Here is a 13536-nt window from a genome sequence, read left to right as displayed (position 1 = left end):
AAAAGATGATGGCTAACATTATCTGGAGAAACTGCGTGGTTCTGTCGGCTGGGAAAACAGGCTTTTGTCAGTCATAATAAGGCCTATTACAACTATTAAACTTTGGTTTGTTTCGAATCAACTTTACCAGCAAAATCTGAATCCCACACCACACAAATCAAATTACTGATGAACTGGGGCTTTTTTTTATGTGTCATGTGTTTAAATTTAATTTATTGTCATGTTTTCTTCAGTTGTTGTCAGTTCAGTCATCAGCATTAACTGTTACCGACACACAACACACACATGGGATCAAGATGATGCATGTTTGGTTCTGACAAGAAATGCTGTACAGTAATATTCTGGAAAAAAGAAATGTAATGACTTTATTTATATAAGTAAGATACACATGAAAGCATTTCATATTTCCGCTGCATATTCACTAAGATTTTAGTATTAATTCAAAGAAAAAACATAAAGCAATAAACATGTAAGGCCCACAAATGTCATAGAAGATAAGAAAACACATTCTAAGAGCTTTTGTGACAGTCTCAGATTTTTATCACTGTTTCTTCACCTGATGAATATGCAACATTTTCTCGTATGACCTCTAGATGGCAGCCCTTAATAATACAATCTAAAGTGTCCCTATAGCAGCCTCGTAGTGGCCATGATTTTACACATACTTTTATGATAAATTTCAATATTGTGGTTGTGTCTTTTACAATATTACTGCTACACTTTCAAATTTATCTTACCGCATAAACTGATTAGATTATACTGTTGTCAGTTCCAGGACAAATACTACAGTAAGCACCATACACTGTAAAAAAAATCAAAAGTTGAGAAAACTTAAAAGTTTAAGGCAACCAGCTTCAGCAGATTTTTGAGTTTTCTCAACTTGTTGTATTCAGTTTATACAACAAAAAGTTGAGAAAACTCAAAAAAGCTGGTTGCCTTACTTTTAAGTTTTCTCAACTTTTGATTTTTTACAGTGTAGTATTTTACATCAGTTAATTTAGCAGGTGCTGTTTATCCAAAGTAACTTTCAAATGGAAAAAAAAAATACAAGTGTGAGGATATAGATACAGTACAAGTCGGATGACAGTAAAATGTTAGATGCATACAACAATTACAATGAATGATAATATATAGCTTTACATCATATGAAAGACATGTTTTGAAAGAAGCAGAAACATTTTCAGGATCTTGTTTTCAGAGTGTCAGCAGGGTTTGAGTAGCTAAGACATGATTTGTTTATTTTTTTTTAGAATCCAGTTGCTCTTTGTTTTTCTTCTGCTCTCTTCTTGATGTTTTCCAGTGTTTGGGCTTTTTCAGGCTCATTTATTTCCTTCAGCTTCTCAATCAGAAAATCAATGTGCTGAAGGATGAACAGTGATTCAGCATTGAGTGCGATCATCTGCAGGATCTCCACACAGCCAAAAGCTTCATTCAAAAGCTTTATTTTCTCAATCTCTGATTCTTGCAGCTCTTTTTCATCATCCCTAATCTTATTATCATATTTCTTCTTTAAATCTTCAAATGTTCTCCTTCTTTGTCTTTATTACATATATTTTTGCTGATTTGACATGTTTGCTGTAGTGGCATCTAAGTGGGCACACTGTACAGTGATAATCTCTCATCCCCCTGTACCATGAGAGATCAGTGATGAACGATGCATCTGGGTAAACACAGTTCTCCTGACAGACGGTGCAGCATGTTGCCATTATGCCTACAGAACGATCAATATCAGCCATCTCTTTGTAGCACACTTCAACTTCACACTCAAAGACCTTATTGTCTATGGCTTCTTGAGTTGGTTTCAGCTCATTTTGCTTTATTTCCATCATTTGAACACAGGATTGTAAATTGGAGACTTTTGCCTCCAGCTGTTTATGTTGTTGTAACACATCTCGAGTCATCTTCAGGGATTTTGGTTTTATTATGTCAAGAAACTTGAACAATCCTTCCATTCCTCTAAAACTGAGATCCCATGCATGTTCCTGTATCATTTCATATTCTTCATCAGCAGTGTCTGACTGAAAATTGTTAAACAGGAAAAACACTGGCTGATTCTTGTCATTTACTGCACACTTGATTTCAGCCTCTTTAAGAGCCGTCAGGGCAACTTTAGGTTGAGTACCATCTGAGTGTGTGAAGAGCAACACAATGTTTTCAGCAATATCTCTTCCAAATAAAGACTGAACAGCATCAAATATGTATATCTGTCTGTCAGAGAGACGATTCTGTGTTGCTTTAATCACCAGACACACTGCATATATTTCATCAATCCCATCTGCAGATTTACTCAAGCAATTAAGCAAATTCTTGCCAATGTCTTTATCTAGATCAGTCCCACGTGTGTCTCCATATCCTGGTGTGTCGATGATTGTTAAATCGATTGGACTCTCTTGCAGATAAAACCCATAAACAGTGATTCTGGAGGTCTGACTGTGAACTGATGTTCGGTCGCTCTGATCATCTGTGATCTCAAACCAAACCTTGTCTTCTCTCTGAACACCCAGCATGTAGTTGATCATTGCATTGATCAGGGTTGTTTTTCCTGTTCCTGTTTCTCCCACCATCAGAATGGCTTTATGGGGTTTGTTTTTATCTCTCTCTCCAAAGGTTAATTGTCTATATGGTTCAGATTGCTCCAAATTGTCTGTACTTGTTTGCAGACGGTATAGAGCAGGATTTCCATCTTCAATTAAGATGCTTTTTTTGATGAGTTCATTTTTGTCCTGTAATGTAAAGCATTAAAAATGTAATAGCAATAAAGACCATTATGTGTAAATGTTGTACAATGCTATATTTAAAAAAAAAATCGTAAATTAAAATTTAAAATGTGCAGCAAAACTCAATCCAGAAGAGGTAAGCATTGTAAGTTTCTAGTTGAAAGGTTTTGTGTTATATATTATTAGATAGATAGATAGATAGATAGAAGATAGATAGATAGATAGATAGATAGATAATTAAATACACATCATACTGTACCTTTGTGTTTGTGATAACTGAGGTGACATCAGAATCAGTGATGTAGTTGAGTTTTCCCACTGCTGCACATTTAATGCTGTACTCAGTATCTGGTCTGAGATCAGTCAGAGTCACTGTATTCTGGTTCTGTGACACAGTTTGAGATCTCCAGTCTTTCTCCTCCTTCATTTTGTACAGTAATTTGAGCTCCTCTGTAGCAGGACACGGTGGAGACACTTTCAAAACCACTTGCCTGTACCTGACATCTTTAATGATTGGACTTTCTGGTTTTGATGGAGAAGTGAAGCAAACAGCTTCATTACATCCATTTTTATACAGGAGAATGCAGGAACCTGCGTGCTTTTCATGGTCTTTAATGAGAACCATACATTTAGTGCTTTGATTGCTATGTGATGTCATCAGCTCTTTAAATATTTTCAGATGTTCTCTCATTTTCTCCCTGATGTTTCCAGTGAGCCATGATTGAGATGCTACATCATGTGTTTTCTGTGTATTTCTCATCTTTTGAGGATTTATGTAATTTTCTTGATCAATAAGTAACTCATCTGTCAGCTCAAGAGAACTGAAAGTGTAACAAAACACATTCTCCACCTGAATATCTGACAAATATGAGTTCAAGCTTCTGTTCACTTCGGCTCCAAGGTCCAGTAACTGCTGAAGAAACTCATTAACGGTGTTCAATTCTTCTTCTTTCACTGTGATCCACTCTTTTAGACCCTTTTCATTAAATGGAGACTCATCATGAGCTTGTAGAAGATCCTTTAGAGCACTAGACTCTTTCTCACAAGCTTTAACTGACTGGATCACACATTTAATTTGGTCACTGAAATCTTGTCTGTAGGTTTGGCAGTTTTGCTGCATATCTTGTATTTTCTTATAAAGTGCAGTAAAAGTTGTTTCACTGGTGTATTTCAAAAGTACACTGCACTTGTTTTCAGTCCAACTGAGATTTTCAATCGCAGACTCTTTGGCTTTGATGAGATTCTGGTTTATGACTGTGAGGCGCGTCACATCACTGTCTACGGTGTAGTTGAGTTTTCCCACTGCTGCACATTTAATACTGTACTCAGTATCTGGTCTGAGATCAGTCAGAGTCACTGTATTCTGGTTCTGTGACACAGTTTGAGATTTCCAGTCTTTCTCCTCCTTCATTTTGTACAGTAATTTGAGCTCCTCTGTAGCAGGACACGGTGGAGACACTTTCAAAACCACTTGCCTACATCTGATATCGTCAATGATTGGACAGTCTGGTTTTGATGGAGGAGTGAAGCAAACAGCTTCATTAGATTCATTTTCATACAGCAGTATGCAGGAACCTGGACTATTTTCCATTTCTTTTGATGCAACAATAAACTTCACTGATTTGCTATTGTTTAAATCAATCATGTTTTTAAATACCTTCAAGTTGTTCCTCATAGTCTTCTGGATTTCAGGTGTGAGCCAAGTCTTGTGTTCAGATTCAGAGCTTTTCTCTCCATTTTTTCCTTTTGTTGAACTCAGGTAGGTCTTTTGTTTAGAAAGCAGCACATCTGGCCAGCCAAGTGATGTGAACGTGTAGCTGACCAAATGTTTAACTTCAAGATTCATCACATTTGTATTGAGGTTGATTTCTCCCTTTACTTCAGGGTCATTCAGTTGTGTGAGCAATGATTTAATGATGTCAGATTCTTCATCTTTCTCTTTCAGCCATTGTTCAAGAGCGCTTCTTTCAAATGGAGATTGCTGATGATCATTTAGCAGATCGATCAACGCTGTATCCTCTATAAATTTCCCTCTTATCTTTGGTAAGAGAGAGCCAAGTTTCTTCATGAGACTCAACCTGCACTGGTAGCAGTTTTTCTTCATGTCATTGATTTTGTCATGAAATGCACTAAATCTCAAAGCAGGTGTGTCTGTCAGAAGATCACTGCATTTCATCTCAGTCGTACTTAAACTCTCAATTACAGATTCAATGTCTGTGCTTAGACCTATGCTGATTTCATGCTGAAACTTTACAACTCTTGAGAAAAGTTTGTCCAAAGGATAAAGCCAAACTCTCAAAGGAACTGCAAGCTCTTTGTTTTCTCCCAACAGTTTGGGAAGATCTTCAAATACCTTCATAGCATCTTCAAAAGAGGTCGGATTACATGGCAGCTGAAAGTCGCCATAAAATGTACAGCTGAATTTTTGGGCTGCAGTCTTCTGATTGTCATTCAGATTAATGTTTGCACCTACTGAAACGCCTTTTAGCTTCCCAAAGACAGCATTTACATCTACTGCTATCACCCTTTTGTCTTCATCTGATGAAACTTCTCTATCAAAAACAAAGCAGGCATCTGCTCCATACAGCACTGCTGTTACTACATGTGTGGCTACATCATTGTCATAATGAGCCATTTCTCCAGAAGGAAAGTGGTTCATGATCAGTTCTTTAAACTCAGTGGTTGAATGATAATGTAATGTCAGTCTCTGTTGATTGAATGATTTCTTGGTGTCTTTGAGATAACTGGCAGCTCCACTTACATTGATGAGTCCACCTAAAAGACTCAGTTTCAGACAACCATCAATATTCAGCAATCTAGATTTCTCCTCAATTGAGTCTGAAGCAGTGACTGTGAAAACTGTATTAATTTGGGCTGTATTGCTTATGTTCTGCTGCAGCTGCTCTTTACTCCAAAGTCTGATTCCTGTAATGGAGAAAATGAACAATGTACATGTAAATACTTTATTCATTCATTAAACTGAATTTTAATCAGCTCCTTCACTTTTTTTTCCAGCAGACAACACCGCATTATTTTTTTGTTTCTTGCCTCCATTGACCATTCTCTTCCATTTGCAGAGCGACTAACGAGTACAAATAATTCAAACCGTATAAGTAAAAAGAGAATAAAATAAACGATTAATGACAAGTAAATCAGAAATACAGAAAAAGACACAATTCTAATTATGGAATTATAATAACAATTATAATGAAATATCATATATATAGTATTATATTCTCTATGGGGACTTAAAGGCTATAAGATCTGAATGAATGCTGGGAAAGACTTTTATTTAAGGCTGTAAAAGATTAAAATTACCTACTTTTTATATTGTAAGTTTTTTACAACAGCCCCATAAATATTAAGCATTAAATTATTTTACTCTATTTTTTTTTTCATATGTCTTGAAAACATTAAAGGCTTAATAGATTCGGGACAACAGTTTCATTCAGCCCATCATATTGCAGCACCTGGTACTAGAACATCTCTCCTGCAGTCATACAACATCCCCAGCTGGAAGGGTCTTCCTAGAGCTGCAGTTTCTATTGAATTCACTCCCACTGGATCCATGCTAGACAAAACACCGAAAAGAAAAAAAATCAACCGATGAGATTACTGAGGTTTGACCAATATTTTTTTTTAAAGATGTTCACAGGGATTCGGAAGTTGGTTCTTAAATATCAGGTTTAGTGCCATCTGGTGATCACAATGCACTGAAATTCCTTTTAAGTTCTTAGATTTTTAGTTTTGCAACTAATTCAGCTTGAATCACAGACTTTTATACTTTGTTCTATGTGCATAGATTATTTCTGGTGTGCTATTCTATTTTCGTTTTGTTAAACGGCGCAATTTACCTAAGGTATGATTGAATGGTTTCTGTAGGCTAACAGTCAGAGAAACAAAACAATTAAATACACACTCAGTTTACAGTGCACAATAATGTAGCCTACTTCATGGGTTGGCTGCTGTTTTTGCTTCTTTTGTCTAATTGTTACAACTTACCCCAGCATGTGTTACAACCTACCCCAGTAGTGATGTAACAAAGGCACTCCATGTATTTGACATCAACTTATAGGGGCTGTGATATTCTTACAGAAGTATGAATTGGAACCTTTTGTAGTGAACAAATGTGGGTGCTTTGTATAAAAGTTTGAGCACTCTAGCTCAAAAATTCAGTTAGTTACAGATGCTGAAACAAAAAGTGTTACAACCGTTAAACAGGTTGTTTTTGAAAGTCAGCGCTTGAAATAAAGCTCTTCATTTTCAGTGATGACTGCAGTATTTATAATGTTAATTATAGGCCTATAATTCATTGTATAAAGTAAAACCTTTTTAAAAACAGCCTAACCTTTTATTATCATCACAGCGAGTCAGTTATGCGGTGATGCGCTATGAAAGTAGGCTATTGCGGGACAAATTGTAATTTAACAATAAAAGTAACTTAATAATAATAGGCCTAATAATAAGAATGCACAGGCCTAACTGGAAATGTCAAATCCTCTTAATATTGCCCATATTTGATGCTTTTGACAATATCTCTGGCTATTGTGACACATAATATGAGCAACCCAGCACAGGGAGGTTGGTCTACATGTTAACATTTTGTTGAGCTCTTCTGTAGACAAGATGCCTTTTGTGAGAATTATTTTTTTTTTTATTATTTAGCAGCACATTGCTTTGTAACATAGACTCCGCATGACAGATACCTGTCCATAAAAGAGTAAGACTAGGCCTATGCTTCAAAAACATGTTTATTGAAAAAATCTAAAAGCACAATATCTCACTTTCTGTGACTGACCGCAGCTCAAATCCACTTTACGTTTAATGCAGGAGTGTGGGTAAATTAGACTAGAACAAACTTCCTTAACTGTATGTATGCTTACTGAACAGTGTACCGAGGTAAAGAATATGTAGACCTAACAAAAAACGGTACATTTGTGTGTGAGATTGTGTCTATGTATGACAATGGTGACAAATCATTGTTTTTGATGCCGAAAGCGCCGTCAGTATTTACTTTTTTTAACTTTCACTTTCTGTATAGTGAATTGACTGAGGTTAAGATGTTCACCGGCATATCTTTTGCGCAAAGTTTGCACGTTGCTTTTGTGATATCCATTGGCTCGCCTTCATGGTTTAAAACAGAAATATTTCCCGGAGGGGGGCGCTGCCGCTGCTGTATGCTATCATTATCTGACATAAAGAGAACACACTTATTCAGTCGCGCCTGAAATATGCGCGTGCAAAATACAGATATGAGGAAGTCCAGAATCAACAATGAAATATAAATTAATAAATAAACATGATTATGACAATATGTTTATGGCAATATATATTTGTGATCATCAAGCAGTCTCTTGTATTTTTAAAGATTAATGCAGCTAGGAATAAAGTAGCATTACACATAAATCTATAAAAAGTCTATATTTCTGCATCTTCAGAATCCTTCGGATCACAATGGGATGTTATTTCAAATACTCGCCGTTAATTTTTGAGCTAAGAAAATGTTTTAAAACATAATGTTAGCTGCTAGATATGAACAAATGGAAATGGGCAATGGGCATTGGTGCCGGTTCAATCCGTTTATGTTTTATACAGTGCTGTCCTCCGTTAATTTATATGGGTGTTTCTTATAGTTATAATGCAATAAATCAGTTTTACTTACTGTTTTTGATCCTTCGGTTCCAAATGACTTTAAATACTTGCAGGCAAACAGTCGACTGATGGCAACGCCCTTATGGTCATGTGATTTATAGGAAAATACGCTGTTTGATGGCATTTGTAGAACAATGTAATCACTTTCCTTTTGAACACACTGAACCAGTTGGTTACATTTTGCGCATGAGTCAGAGTTGACATTTTATTTCAGTTTTCAGATGTTCTGAAATTGTATTGTGGTTGTGTATTGACAAGAACCTTACATAAAGCATGCATCTATTATGTTAGAGGTACAAAATGTGCAAATAAACAGTAAGCAAAAATTAAACAATGCTATTTAATAAATTATAAAAACAAAATAAAATGTTATGTAAAAATAAACAACACAAAGAACAAACACTAGTCATGGTACTAAAGGCATCGCAGATATAAACCATCAGAGACCAGAGTTTATTTGCACTGTATAGAGCATCTCAATAAACTTTGTAAACTGTCCATTTGATGTTAATTTTGCCCTCTAGTGGCAGCTGTCTTAACTACACAATTTTCTGCTAATCGGAACAAACCAGGTTAAAAAAATAACTTTCACCTTTCCATTCTTATACAAACAACATCCATTCTCCAAACTGCTTGTCCTTTGTAGGGTCGCTTTCCCAGCATCTCGGGCTGAAGGCAGGGCAATACCGTGAATGATGGTCAGGCTCACAAATACAGACATACACAAATTCTATGGACAATTCAGTGTCTCCAATTCACCTATACATGTCTTTGGATAGTTTGGGAGACCGGAGAACCTGGAAGAAACCTACGACAACACTGATGAGAGAACATCCAAACTGTCCAAAACACACAGAAAGACCTCCTGGTTCAGGCAGGACTCAAACTGGAACCTCCTTGATGTGAGGTGAATAAATAATAAGGAATAGAGTTAAAATAAGAGGTAACATAAAATATGACTCTAATTGGGATAATTATAATACATTTATTATATTGATTAATTAATGTATTATAATTTATTAAATTATTTTATTATAATTTATTAATTAATTATAATAAAATAATAATTATTAATAGAGGAGACGGTCCTGGCGCTTGCTGGACACTCTGGGACATCCTGAAGACTTCTTCACTGCAGTTGAACCTCTCTCCTTGAAGTTCTTGATGATCCGGTAAATGGTAAATAAATGATGATTATATATAAAATACAGTGCAATCAGTTCGGACGTGGCACAGTGCTCTTTCAGTAAATGCACAGCTAAACAGGTGAGTTTTGAGTAGATTTAAATGTGGCTAATGTTTTATCACATCTGATCTCTTCTGGAAGCTGATTCCAGCTTAATAGCATAATAGCTAAAAGCAGACTCCCCTTGTTTTGAGTGAACCCTTGGTATTTCTAACTGACTCTATCCTAATGATCTGAGTAGTCTGTTAGGCTTATATTTAATAAGCATATCTGCACTGTATTTAGGTCCTAGGCCATTGAGTGATTTATAAATGAGTAATAGTGCTTTAAAAACAATCCTTTATGTAACTGGAAGCCAGTGTAAGGACCTGAGGACTGGTATGATATGCTCAGATTTTCTGATTCTAGTCAGAATTCTGGCAGCAGCGTTCTGGATGAGCTGCAGCTGTCTAATGGTCTTCTTGGGAAGGCCGGTGAGGAGACCATTACAATAGTCCACCTTGCTGGTGATGAAGGCATGAACAAGTTTCTCCAAGTCTTGACTGGAAACAAAACATCTAATTCTAGCATGTTTTTGAGATGATAGTACGCTGATTTAGTTACTGCTTTGACATGACTACTGAAACTAAGGTCTGTCTCCAGAATCACACCAAGATTCCTGACTTGATTTTTAGTTGTTAGACCCCTAGAGTCAAAGTATGCATTCACCTTGAGAACTTCATGCATATACAGGCTAAACAAGAGCGGTGCAAGAATTGAGCCTTGTGGGACTCCGCATGTCATGGACGTCCACTTAGTTTTATGCTCTCCTATACTCACATAATAACCTCTCCCTTCTAAGTATGACCTGAACCATTTGATGACCATCCCAGAAAGCCCGACCCAGTTTTCCAGTCTCTCTAGAAGTATGTTATGATCGACAGTGTCAAACGCAGCACTGAGATCTAGTAGTACCAGCACTGATACTTTGCCAGAATTAGAATTGAAGGGAATATCATTTATCTTTATGAGCACTGTCTCTGTGCTGTGGTGCTGTCGGAAACCAGATTGAAACTTGTCCACCTGTATTTCATACTGTGATTATATACATGAAATGTGACAACAATTTTCTCATACATCAAATAGTGGTGAAAATGATTTTTGAAGATAATGTTTAAATGTTCAACAATTATTGATTGTTCTGACTCACATTGCTTTTGTTGTGTCACTTAGTTGTAATTGTGAATAAGGCTTCTGGAGATGCTTGTGAAATGAACTACTGTTGGGGAAATCATACTCAACATAAATTCTAAAATCTATTGTAGCATGTGTTTGTGTGAACAAGACAGGAAAAATTCAATTAAATCTGCTTCTACAGCATAACAAGTGCTGTCAATAATTATTCCAAACGTCTTACTCCATCCTTGTGTTCTTGATACTGCAGGGGCTCAATGCAGCTGGAGTGCCCTTGATTTCCACCAGAGGGCACTCCTCTTTAGGCCATTGTCATCATTCAAGAACTGCATTTCACAGAACCTTTATTAGGCCTGATTGCATTCAGCTGTGCTTCATTACCTCATCAGTCTCTGCTTATATAAACCCTGTTCACGCTGTCACACTGGTTAGCTGTCTTTTTTTTTTTTTGGACTTGGCATGTGTTTTCTGCCCCGTTGCTCATTTGGATTGTTTGTGACTTTACCTGTTTACAGGTTGTGATTCTGGATTGTCCCATTTGGATCCTCAACCTTGTGTCTCTGAGCAGTACGTAACACAAACACACACAGTAACAGAAATTATGTGTGGGAAACAATAACTGAACAATGTATTTCATCATTAAACTTTGATAATTTGTTCTTTGTTTTTATCCTGACTATGCTTTGATGTCCAACTCAGAAACATTTTTAAATTGTGACAGAGGTCTGTTCTGCAGATAATGAAATTAACCAAAAACAGGTCTGCCAAGAGCATTAAATTGTCATTAGCTCCACCTCAGACTTCCATGACTATGAGCGTGTCCTCTGTAAGGAGGTAATTTAGCTGAAATGTTATTGGGATGGACCCTAAACTGACAATATTTCACACGAAAAGACAACTACTTTAGAAATAAGGACACAAATCATTTCTATTTACTGGAAAGGTTTTGTTTATTATAACAAACTGTAAAACTATATGAATGTTGCTACTGTGTATCAAGGTAACAACATATTCAAAGGTTTTATATCATTTTTTTAATATTTTTATTTTGGATCGTAACAAAGCATAATACTAAACTTTAGAAGTGTCTAACTAAACTAAAACATTTAGAAGTGTCAGTTTTTACAAGTTTCTTGTTTTCATATTTGAAAGTGTTTTTGATGTACAGATTAAGATCCGTGTTACAGAATGTAGTATACAAAGGCTTTTTCTATTTTGTAACCATCAAACTCCGCTAACAGCACACTTTCGTTCAAAGTCGCCCTATTTGCAGGTGCAGTTGTAATTTCCCCACATAGCCACTAAGTGGAAGGGTTTCCAAACACAATTCAACAGTCTCTTTCAGTTGTGAGAATTAAACCGAAAAGTGGTGCACCTGTCATTGTTCCTGCTGCATTGACCTTGTTCTGTGTTGATGATCACATTTCTTTCATTCATATTTAACTTTGGAAGCTTTCTTTGCTTTATTTCCAAGACATGACATAGAGAAAATCCAAGATTGATTAATGCAAAAATGAAGAACATAAACAATACTGAAGTAAGATCCTAAATGATCTTTGGAGAAACATTTACAACTAATATCTTTAAAATTATCTATCACTTTAGGAACCTAAATACCTGTGTGTGTGTGTGTGTGTGTGTGTGTGTGTGTGTGTGTTTAGACGAGAATCTTGAAGACTCTCACAAACAGACTTGTTTTGTAAAGATTCCGATGTAATGTGACACATCTGTTATTGTTGTTGCCATGGTGAGTTTTAAGAATGGTCACCCTATATAAGATGGCTTTACTACTCCATCGCTGTGCTGTTCCATCGTTACTACAGACAACTTTAACATACACTGTAAAAACCTGAACAAACAGTTAGAGAGAAAAGAATGTCTTATTGGCCACCAACAGTCCCACGTTTCAGTTGCTGAAAGATTATTGACTAGTATGTATGTATAAATATGTTATAAAAATATTTTCTAAAAGACTAAAATAAAAAATAAAAAGTAAAATCTAAAGCTGATGTACACTTATGTAATGAAATATGTTTGTGAAAATGTTTTATATATAATTTATACATATAAGTTGTTTCTATATTTTTTTATTTGGTGTTGGTTTTAAATGTTTTAGTTTATTTATAATATACATAATTTATTTGTATTATATATAATTATTTATATATGTGCTATACAATTAAATAGTATGCAATACAATTATGTTTTATTAATTTTGTTTACAAAATTCCTTTTCCAAGCTGTTTTAAAAGTGACTTGTCAATTAAAGCTAAAATAAATAATTCTAATCAATCAGATTATTGTAAGATTATGATTCTTTGTATCAATTGACTCTCTATTTCTCCACCCATCTCTTGTAGGTTTCCCTGGGAGACTCTGCAAGTGAATTATGGTCTGTTTGCAGAGAGATTCCAGAATGGATGTGTTTGCGTAAGGAGCCCCTGTTTCCCGCTCACGCTCAGCTCACACAGGAGCGCCAGGATCAGTGCGCTCACGGATACGCCATCCTGCATCCTGGATGTTCTCCACTGATAAGCCTCGTCCATGGCTACATCCGCTCACTTACGGATCTCAAGGGTCCTCACTTCATCCCACTGCTCGCGGTTACCATGACAACCAATAAAAACACTACTCGCAGCGCATGAAATTATACACTAGCATGAAATTATTACACATTTATTTTAAAAAACACTTCAACAGGTGAATCTCATTAAAACGATCAACCCTACTTGAATGGAAAAGAATACTTTCCGTACCCACTGTATATATATATATATATATACAATGTAAGTATACATCATATGGACA

The 13536-nt window shown here is 35.9% G+C and overlaps 1 pseudogene; it reads right to left on the bottom strand.

Annotated features, from left to right (window-relative positions):
* Positions 1-1012: 1012 nt before the first annotated feature.
* LOC107713456 (uncharacterized) lies at positions 1013-8428 on the bottom strand (annotated as a pseudogene).
* Positions 8429-13536: the final 5108 nt, after the last annotated feature.

The sequence above is a fragment of the Sinocyclocheilus rhinocerous genome, unplaced genomic scaffold (genome assembly GCF_001515625.1).
Source record: "Sinocyclocheilus rhinocerous isolate Xijiao unplaced genomic scaffold, SAMN03320098_v1.1 scaffold1575, whole genome shotgun sequence".
Lineage (NCBI taxonomy): Eukaryota > Metazoa > Chordata > Actinopteri > Cypriniformes > Cyprinidae > Sinocyclocheilus > Sinocyclocheilus rhinocerous.
The sequence above is the reverse complement of the archived record's forward strand: the minus strand, read 5'-3'. Positions and strand labels throughout refer to the sequence as shown.